General features: G+C 44.8%; 1 long non-coding RNA gene across 1 annotated transcript; it reads left to right on the top strand.

Moving 5' to 3' along the window:
- Positions 1-1,380: 1,380 nt before the first annotated feature.
- On the top strand, positions 1,381-10,404 carry LOC127535716 (uncharacterized). Its single transcript, XR_007944575.1, has 3 exons — positions 1,381-3,218; positions 5,455-5,581; positions 9,421-10,404. It is a non-coding gene; the product is annotated as an uncharacterized LOC127535716 (long non-coding RNA).
- The last annotated feature ends 387 nt before the right edge of the window (positions 10,405-10,791 follow it).

Here is a 10,791-nt window from a genome sequence, read left to right on the forward strand (position 1 = left end):
AGTCTGCCTATTTAAAGGGAGACAAGTAGTCACCCTGCTGTTTGGTGAAAAGGTGTGTACCACACTGAACATGGACAACAGAAAGCGAAGGAGAGAATTGTCCCAGGACATCCGAAAAAAATTATAGACAAACATCTTAAAGGTAAAGGCTATAAGACCATCTCTAAACAGCTTGAAGTTCCTGTGACAACAGTGGCTCATATTATTCAGAAGTTCAAGACCCACGGGACAGTAGCCAACCTCCCTGGACGTGGCCGCAAGAGGAAAATTGATGACAAATTGAAGAGACGGATCGTTGGAATTGTATCCAAAGAGCCCAGAGCAACCTCCAAAGAAATTAAAGGTGAACTCCAAGGCCAAGGTACATCAGTGTCAGATCGCACCATTCGTCGTTGTTTGAGCCAAAGTGGACTTCATGGGAGACGACCAAGGAGGACACCACTGCTGAAAAAAACTCATTAAAAAGCCAGACTGGAATTTGCAAAAATGCATGTTGACAAGCCACAAAGCTTCTGGGAGAATGTCCTTTGGACAGATGAGACCAAACTGGAGCTTTTTGGTAAGACACATCAACTCTATGTTCATAGACTCACAAACCAAGCATACGAAGAAAAGAACACTGTCCCTACGGTGAAACATGGAGGAGGTTCAGTAATGTTTTGGGGCTGCTTTGCTGCATCTGGCACAGGGTGTCTTGAAAGTGTGCAAGGTACGATGAAATCTGAAGACTATCAAGGCATTCTGGAGAGAAATGTGCTGCCTAGTGTCAGAAAGCTTGGTCTCAGTCGCAGGTCATGGGTCTTCCAACAGGACAACGATCCAAAACACACAGCCAAAAACACCCAAGAATGGCTGAGAGAAAAGCGTTGGACTATTCTAAAGTGGCCTTCTATGAGCCCAGATCTGAATCCCATTGAACATATGTGGAAGGAGCTGAAACATGCCATTTGGAGAAGACACCCATCAAACCTGAGACAACTGGAGCTGTTTGCTCATGAGGAGTGGGCCAAAATACCTGTTGACAGCTGCAGAACGCTCATTGACAAATACAGAAATCGTTTAATTGCAGTGATTGCCTCAAAAGGTTGTGCAACAAAATATTAAGTTATGGGTACCATCATTTTTGTCCAGCCCTATTTCATTAGTTTGTTTTTTTAAATAATTATGTTAATCAACAATTCAAAAGTGATGGCTGATTTTGATTATTTAATTTTCAATAAATTTTTATTTATTGTTACTTTTGTGAGTTTCAAGTGATTTCAGTGAGAATTGTGGGTTTTTCCTTCTTTAACTGAGGGGTACCAACAATTTTGTCCACGTGTGTACTAAGTTAATATTTGCTGGAATTAACTATTTTGATAAAAACATTTTCTCCAATTATCAATTTCTCTTGAAATTGTTAAACAATTACATTTAAAAAAAAATGTAATTAAGAAAAATGTAAATCCAAATGGTCCGGATTGTATTGATGTTGCCCTACAGCACTGTATACAGTATAAATCCAGACTCCCAGATGAGATAGTTCCCTAGTTATTTTCTAGTCAATTTCAAGTCGTGACTAAAACCAAAGAGATTAGGGAGATCATTATTAGGGTCCATCAAGGAGAGAGAGAGAGAGAGAGAGTTACACATTGTGGCTACTCACAAGATGGGCAAAGACAATAACATCACAGTCAATTGTTGTCAAGTGCAAGTGACCATCTTCAAAAGCTACTGGCATTTTCAAACTATGCAAGAGCACTCTGGGAAACCAAAAGGGACCTCTGCACTGGAAAGAATGGTAGTAGTATGGTAAGTTAGGTAGAATCACCACTAAGGATGACTACCAAGGCCTTCCTGATGAATGTGAGCACCCCCGCCCCCCTTCCCTGCTCCTTCCCCCACCTACTGAGTTGCAGCGCTGTTCAGACAGAGGGGGTGTGGGGGGGTGTGGGGCAGCAGAACGATGAGGACATTCTTGAACCCAGACTATCAGTATTTTCTAGGCCTGACTGTCACAGTTGTTTCTGCTTAGCTTTTTGGGAAAACTACGTTCACGAGGTTTGATGTCAGAACAAATATTGATAGATAGTTACCCACGTCACACTGCCATAGGGCTTTCTCCCAGTGGGGTGACTAGTCCTTTACATGTGTACACACATGATCTATCACTGCCTCTGTCTTTGTTTATTTTCTGAGACCTGGAATAAGCCCTACATGAGCAGTGTACTGACGCACCACATGTCACAAGACATTAATCCTCCTTTGCTGTGTTGCGCATTATGTTCCAACACGACGGGCCAACATTTGTTGGTATGAATCACATTGTTGTTTGCAGTGTATCATTATGCTTGAGTTATTTTAATGTTTCTCAGCAGCGCAAGAACCAGCATTGAAGAATGAAAGCTATGAAAGCTGCTGGAAAAGTGGATATAATACAAATGATAAAAGCTGTGTCCCATTGAAATTACTACATTTTATACACTCAACAAAAATATAAACACAACACTTTTGTTTTTGCTCCCATTTTTTATGAGATGAACTCAAAGATCTAAAACTTTTTCCACATACACAATATCACCATTTCTCGCAAATATTGTTCACAAATCTGTCTAAATGTGTGATAGTGAGCACTTCTCCTTTGCTGAGATAATCCATCCCACCTCACAGGTGTGCCATATCAAGATGCTGATTAGACACCATGATTAGTGCACAGGTGTGCTTAGACTGCCCACAATAAAGGGACACTCTGAAAGGTGCAGATTTGTTTTTAATGGCTGTGCGAAGTTGCTGGTTATTGGCAGGAACTGGTACACGCTGTCGTATACGCCGATCCAGAGCATCCCAAACATGCTCAATGGGTGACATGTCCGGTGAATATGCTGGCCATGCAAGAACTGGGACGTTTTCAGCTTCCAAGAATTGTGTACAGATCCTTGCAACATGGGGCCGTGCATTATCCTGCTGCAACATGAGGTGATGTTCTTGGATGTATGGCACAACAACGGGCCTCAGGATCTCGTCACGGTATCTCTGTGCATTCAAAATGCCATCAATAAAATGCACCTGTGTTCTTGGTCCATAATAATTATATATTCTCATCACTGCTCTAACCAAAAATCTACTGCTTTTCTTTATTCTGTGATCTGGACATTGCACTGCATCGAAGAACAGCGTGCCTTGAAGGTCTGCCCATATTTGTTTGGGACTATTCAGACAAACTATTCCTGACATGCCTGGTGAGTACAGTATGGGGCTTTGCAGGGTGCATGTTACCTGTAATCTCTGTCCAGTTTATTGTCTTCTATGCCTGTTGTCTGTGGCAAGGACAGTGCTTTAAAGTGAAACCAGAATCACATGATGAGAGCTAGTCACTACGGAAAAATTGTCGTATTTGTTTCCCCATCTTGATCAATATCAACTGTTATGACCATATATAATATACAATTTGACAATTATTCCAGTTTAGTTTACTGATAATGACTTCAGCCTGCATAAACCATCGCAGCATTTAGGATATACTTTAACAAAGCTGTAATTATTTATTTGAATTGAGGAAACTTTGACAATATCTACAAATATATAATGAACAGCAAACAAACAGAAAATCTTATGCACTATTACAAAATTATTCTGCTTTTTTTCCCTCCAGCTGTCCCCCCCTTTAGAACTTTATTCACCTGTAGCACTTTAGAAGATGGGTGTGTACGGGCAAACAAGAACTACAGACTGACTGGCTGTTGTCATGTCTATTGCCCCTGTGTGATTGGCTGCTAGATCTGTTACAATTTTCTCAGTTACTTTGATGCATTTCTCACATCACTATTAACATTTGCACAACAGTTAGTCTTCTTTTCCTTTCGGCTTTTCCCTTCAGGGGTCGCCACAAGATGCATAGAATGTTCAGTTACAAACAATGAAGGTGCATGGAATGTTCAGTTTGACACAATGAATATGCATGGATTGTTCAATTACAAGCAATGAGGATGTGTGCAATGTTCAGTTACAATCAATAAGCAGGTATGGCATGTTCAGTTACAGCCAAATAGGATGCATGTAATGTTCAGTTTAAAACCATGAGCATGCATAGAATGGTCAGTTAAAAACAATGAGGATTGTTACGATCCAACCGCTAGGGGTTGGCTGGATGCAAGAGAAATACCAGGTGTTATTAGTTTAGGTTAAGGGATTTATTGCTTAGTAGCAAAGGAACGTAAAAGTGACAATAAAACACAAGACTGGTGGGTGTTGCTAAAACAAAGAACGGAATAAAACATAACGAGGGCTAACAGAGTTTGTAACTAAGCTAACACAAAGAAAACAACTACTCTCTAGCCAAACTGAACTACAGGAGCAACACCCACCACCAGGAACAAAAACTAATACAAAAGGGTGTACAAAACGAACCAAACAAAACTGGTGCCTCACACTCACTGGTTACACATTTCACCACGACTCTAACACAGAATGGCTTCTTCCTAAAGTGGCAGGCTGCTGAATGGGAGCCCCAGTCTCTGCCCAACCGTAGGCTCCACACCAAGGTAGCAGTTGCCAACAGAAACCCAAGGTGTCAGCAGAACCCACCAGGAGTATCTACCGACCGAAGTGTCTGCGGTACCCGCCAACCCACCACCGTACCTGCAGATCGAAAGACATTGACGTACAAACAAAGTTCACACACAGAGAGGCACCAGGGTGGACTGGTCAAAGTACCAGCCACCCAAACTAATGGCATGGTGGCAGCTATATAGGTTGCAGGTGTGGTGAAGGCTGCCTCTGGTTGGTCTGAGGAGGAGGAGCTGGAGGGTGGCCCAATCAGGAAGGTCGAAGGGCGGGGAGAACCACATTGCAGTGCAGGTCGTCATCAGCTCTGTGTCATCAGCTGAAATGGCTGGCAGCTGGGGTTCCAAAGACTCTGCAATAACCACAGCTGAACCGACACATGAATTTCTCCCACACAAAGGCCCAACAGGACACCACCTCAAAACAAAATGGTACACCAGTACTGGTGGCCGTAACATAGAATGTTCCGTTTCAAACAATGAAGATGTATGGAATGTTCAGTTACAGCCACTGAGAAGGCATAGAATGTTCAGTTACAAACAATGAAGGTGCATGGATTGTTCAATTACAAGCAATGAGGATGTGTGCAATGTTCAGTTACAAACAATGAGGAAGCACAGAATGTTCAGTTGGAGCATGGAAATATGGTAATTTAACTAATAACTATTTTAATATGCTCATATTATTGTAAACAAAAGCACAGGTTTGCGCAGCTGCGCGTGAATTTATTTGGAGCATTACAAAGTGAGTTGAGACTTTGCTACTGTTTATGATTACTGTTAATGTATCAGCACCAAGAGGAGGATGTGCATTATATTGTTTTTTGTTGTTTGTGTTTGTCATATTATTGTAGACATATTGTTGTGACTCATGTTTCTTTTGTCCTGTCTTGCTTTGTCTTGTCTACCCTAGATGAGGAGCCAGAGCGTCCCAAGAAGAAGTCAGCCATGGACCAGTTGCTTGGAGGTTTCGTTGCTCCCAGAGCACCAGAGAAGACCATAAGAGGGAGAGAGCTAAGGAGGAAATAACAAAATACAGGGTGAGGGATGGGTTAGATGTCAATGGTGACGTGTTGCAGTGGTGGAAAGAACAAGTGGATCTTCCACTGCTTTCAAAATTGGCCAGGAGCTATTTGTCTGTTCCTGCAACAAGTGTCCCCTCTGAATGAGTGTTCAGCACAGCAGGTGACATTATAACAGCAGAGCGCAGTCGGCTTCTTCCTGAACATGTGGACCAACTAATCTTCCCGAAAAATAACGTGAAGCAAAGCCGTATGAAATGCATCACAAAGTGAGGTGTTGATAGTGAGAGAGGCCTTCACAGAAAGATCTGTTTTCATTTTCTTTTCATTTTTAATTATTATGGACATTTCATAGAAGACACTCAGTGAGAGTAGTCCACTGCACGACAAGCTGCTCCGGACTGGTGGCTGACTGCTCCCGCCGCAACCTGCCCGCCATGACAGACCTGGGCTGACTGGTGCAGATACTCAGTATCTGCAGCGCAGATCCGTGATGCTGGGCAGGCCCCAGAGCTTGGTGAAGTCTGCAGTGGCCATGTCCCAGCACAGGTAACTGTCCACCCTCCTCATGAGGGCGGACGCGTCAAAGTGCTGGAACATGTACCACTCCTAGACGTGCCGGTTTGATGTAAAAAAAAAAACCTCCTCTGCCAAAAAACTGGTGAAGGAGCCCTTGACCAGGACCAGCAGCGGGTAACTGTCTCACACCCGGAGCAGTTCGTCGTGCTTGAGCCAGCCATAGAAATCATCCACGACTACGGTCTTTTGCCCGTTGTAACCGTCCCACCACTCGCCCCGGGCCTTGTGATAGTTTGTCTCACCCACCATGGCTGCGGCGTGGGCGCGCCTGCTCTTTTCGCACCCGGGTGGTCCGACCATGACGGTGACCCGCGTCTTGAAGTCTCTATCCTTGGACACCCGGGCAAAGTCCACCCAGGTGAGGAAGCTGTGGCTGTAGCGGACAAACAGCTCGGTAGCCAGCCGGTGGAGGTCCCCCTCAGACTCCCGCAGCAGCTGCACACGTCAGGTCATTCCTCTGTCCCTGCCTCAACGGTACGCCAGCGGCCACCACCACATCTCTCCCCTTGCTGCAGTACTCGTCGTTGGCCATGTCTGTGCCCCGGGCCAAATCAAAGTGGGCTCGGGGCAACACCAGCTGCCGCCTCCCCGACAGCCGCCTCTTCCTCCGGAGGTTGATGAAGCCCTGCAGGTGCCGTGTGCTGGACCCCTTGCCCACCTCGCTGCCTACCTTGGCGAAGGTACACGTCTCCTCAGTCAGCCTCTCCCTCACTATCCTCACCTCCTCCTCTGTCGGGTTGTTTAGGGTGAAACACCACCTTTTGCTGTTGTTTGTGTTCACCCTCTTGTCTTCCTGATGCTGGATGGAGGAGGAGGAGGAAGAAGAGGACCCGGCGGTGGCTGAGGCGGAGGTCCTGCTGGCCGTGGCGGAGGTCCTGCTGGCCGTGGCGGAGGTCCTGCTGGTCGCGGCGGAGATGGAGCTGCTGTTGCCGGCCCGGTTGATGGTGGCGGCGCTGGCGGAGTAGGCGAAAGGACGCTGCTCCTGCTGGCTGTGGCAGTATTTATCCATCTTTTTTCAGCTTTTGGCATTTTTGGCTAGCTGTGAAAGCTATGCTGCTGCTGTCTTGTTTGGTTTCCATTGTCTGAACCAAACTGACAGTTTAACTGACACTTTTGGAACCATCAGCCTATGGGTGTCCCATGGAGGCGCGCAGCGCTAACCTGACTGACAACTGCGACCGTTCATTAAATTATGCTGTTTCAAAATTTCCAAGATAGATACAACATAATCTTTTTAATCCGCAAAGAGGCCGGACTGAAACTCTGCTAAGCCTCCAGCTTCTCTAACTGCCTCTGAACTCTTATTATTATTCACTTTATTAGTTGTATTTATTTCCTTTTTGCCATTGGGGTCTTTTTTGTCTCATTTGTTTCGATTTTTTGTCCCTTTGTGTGTGTTTTTGTCTTTTTATCTATCTTTTAATCCTCTAATCTGACTTTTGTCATTTTGATCATAAAGTTAAATTATCAACCCCCCAGGAGGGCTAAATTCAAGACACCCCAAAATTAAAGTGATAAACTGATGTGGCAGGCGGGTCCATCTTGCTGAAATTCCTTGGCAGCAACTCAAAATGGTATTCAGTAGTTTGTATGGCCTCCATGTGCTTGTATACATGACTGACGATGCCGGGACAAGCTCTGAATGAGACGATGGATGGTGTCCTGGGGTATCTCCTCCCAGAACTGGACCAGGGCATCGCTGAGCTCCTGGACAGTCTGAGGAGCAACCTGATGGTGTCGGATGGAACAAAACATAATGTTCCAAAGGTGTTCTATTGGAATCAGGTCAGGTGAGCGTGGGGGCCAGCTAATGGTATCAGTTCCTTCATCCTCCAGGAACTGCATGAGTTCTCTTACCACATAAGACTGGGCATTGTCGTGCACCAGAAGGAATCCAGGACCACTGCACCAATGTAGGGTCTGACAATGGGTCAAAGGATTTCATCATGATATCTAAAGGCAGTCAGAATGCCATTGTCCAGCCTGTAGAGGTCTGTGTGTCCCTCCATGGATATGCCTCCCCACACCATCACTGACCCACCACCAAACCGGTCATGCTGAACAATGTTACAGGCAGCATAACGTTCTCCACGGCTTCTCCAGACCCTTTCATGTCTGTGACATGCGCTCAGGGTGAACCTGCTCTCATCTGTGAAAAGCACAGGGCACCAGTGGTGGACCTACCAGCTCCTGTGTTCTATGGCAAATGCCAGCCGAGTTCCATGGTGCCAGTCAGCGAGTACAACGGGCACTAGAGGACGCTGGGCCCTCAGTCCACTCTCATTAAATCTCTTTCCAAAGGAGCAGATACCTGTCCTGCTGATCGGTTGAGGACCTTCTACAGTCCTGTCCAGCTCTCCCAGACTAACTGTCTGTCTCCTGGAATCTCCTCCATGCGCCTGAGACTGTGCTGGGAGACACAGCAAACCTTCTGGTAATGGCACGCATTGATGTTTCATCCTGGAGGAGTTGGACTGTCTGTGGAACCTCTGTAGGGTCCAGGTATCGCCTCGTGCTACCAGAAGTGACACTTACCCTAGCCAAATGCAAAACTAGTGAAAAACAGTCAGACAATATTAGGAAGGGGGGAAAAATGTCAGTGGCCTTCACCTGTAAACTCATTCCTGTTTTGGGGGTTGTCTCATTGTTACCCCTCTAGTGCATCTATTGTTAACTTTATGAACACCAAAGCAGCTGAAGCTGACTAGAAAGCCCCTCAGTTAATTACCTGACCAGATCAGTATCCCACATGTTTCACTGATTTAATGCAATATTTAGATTAAGAAGTGTTCCTTTAATTTTTTTGAGCAGTGTATATATATAGCTAATGCTGGTCCAGTTGTTCAGTGTTGTTAGCTGTTGGCTAGCTAGATCTGGATGGTAAATAAATCACTTGTTATTTGTGGGCTGCCATGAGAGAACCGACGACTGAAGCGGGCCAAAGACAGACCGAACGTACAGCAGGTTCTGACTTTAAACCAGCGGGACATGTGGAACAGAAAGTGTTTTTTGAGCTCCACAGCGGCTCATATTACGGTTCATTTTTCAAGTGCAAGTGGCCACAATTACTGGATATGAGTCAACAGTTAGGACACACCTTCTCATTCAGTGTTTTTTTTACTGATTTTAATTACTATCTGCTTTGTAAGGGAAGGCTGCAGACATCATCAAAACGGTGAAAGAACACAAAGAATTATGGAATCAACTGAAGTGTTAAACCAGAATATGTGGAAGTATGTTTTACTTTGATGAAAGTCTCTTGGTTTTCTCTCCATCAGCTTCATGAGGTCTCCTGGATGATCTCCTGGATGGTTTTCCAACAGCTTTGGAGGACTTCCCAGAGGTGCTGAAGAGCTGATGGACACGTATGCCCACTTTGCAGGCGTTGAGGTGGATGTAAGTGTCTCTCTGATCTACTGTGTAGTGTGCACAGGTCTAACCCTACAGTCTGCTAGAACTGTCACTTTTACTGTCTCTGTCTTCCTTGTTTAAACAGTATAAATCTAGTTTGTCCTTTAAACTTTAAGTGAATTTTAAGAAAACGTTGAAACTATGGCTGGCTGCGTTCCAATATTTTCATATATATATGACACCAGAAACAGATTTTGTCTGTCCTGATACACAGCATGTTAAATGTAGTTTACTAAAACCAGGATTTCTGCTGTATGTGGAGGGATTCTGAAGTGTGCAGCCAACATGCTTTCTGTCCATTCTGAGCCACAATCCTCTGCACAGCTACTACAGCTGCAGTATCAACAAGCCTAGAGAGCAAACAGATGACAGCCCATTTTACTCTGCAGACGATGAATGTTGAAGTGATTATTAATTGTGTCTGTGCTGCATGAAACAATCAGGACTTTGTGAGGGCAGCTGGAGTTCAGACTGGAAGCAAAAAGAAGGAAGTGATTTGGAATTTGACAGCATGTGGACAGAACATGTTGCATTCAGATGATGTACATGATGAGTGTTCAGTTTACTCAGATGTTAAAATGTTCAGGCAAGCTGCAGTTTATTAGTCTGACTTGGACTGATAGACTTGCTCTGATAGTGGCAGTCAACAGTGAAGAGATGTTAAATATGAACTCTCCTCCAAGCTGTTGGATCCATTATTGTAGTGAAGAGTTGGTTTCCAGCACTCGGCCTGCCACTGACTTCCTGATTGGTTGAAAAGTTTTGAAGCTTCCTCATGCTGCAGACATTCATCCAGGTGTGTCACCTGTGCTGCAGCCAGTATCTACAGGTGCTGCTCATATTAGATGTTGATGACAACTCAGTTCATTTCAGTAAAGGCTCCTTCAACAAGTGAAACTTGTATACTGACTGATTACAGTCAGACTACACACACACTGATTACTTCTCTTAATTTTGATGATGATTATACCTGAATAATGAAAATCCCAAATTGGGCATCTCAGAAAATTAGAATATCAGTTAAGACCGATACAAAAGAGGATTTCTAGAAATGTTGGCCGACTGAAAAGTATGAGCATGTACAGCACTCAACACTTAGTCGGAGCTCATTTTGCCTGAATTACTGCAGCAATGCAGCGTGGCATGGACTCCATCAGTCTGTGGCACCGCTCAGGTGTTATGAGAGCCCAGGTTGCTCTGATAGTGGCCGTCATTTCATATTGGGTCTGGTGTGTCAC

This window comes from Acanthochromis polyacanthus, chromosome 10 (assembly GCF_021347895.1).
Source record: "Acanthochromis polyacanthus isolate Apoly-LR-REF ecotype Palm Island chromosome 10, KAUST_Apoly_ChrSc, whole genome shotgun sequence".
Classification (NCBI taxonomy): Eukaryota; Metazoa; Chordata; class Actinopteri; family Pomacentridae; genus Acanthochromis; species Acanthochromis polyacanthus.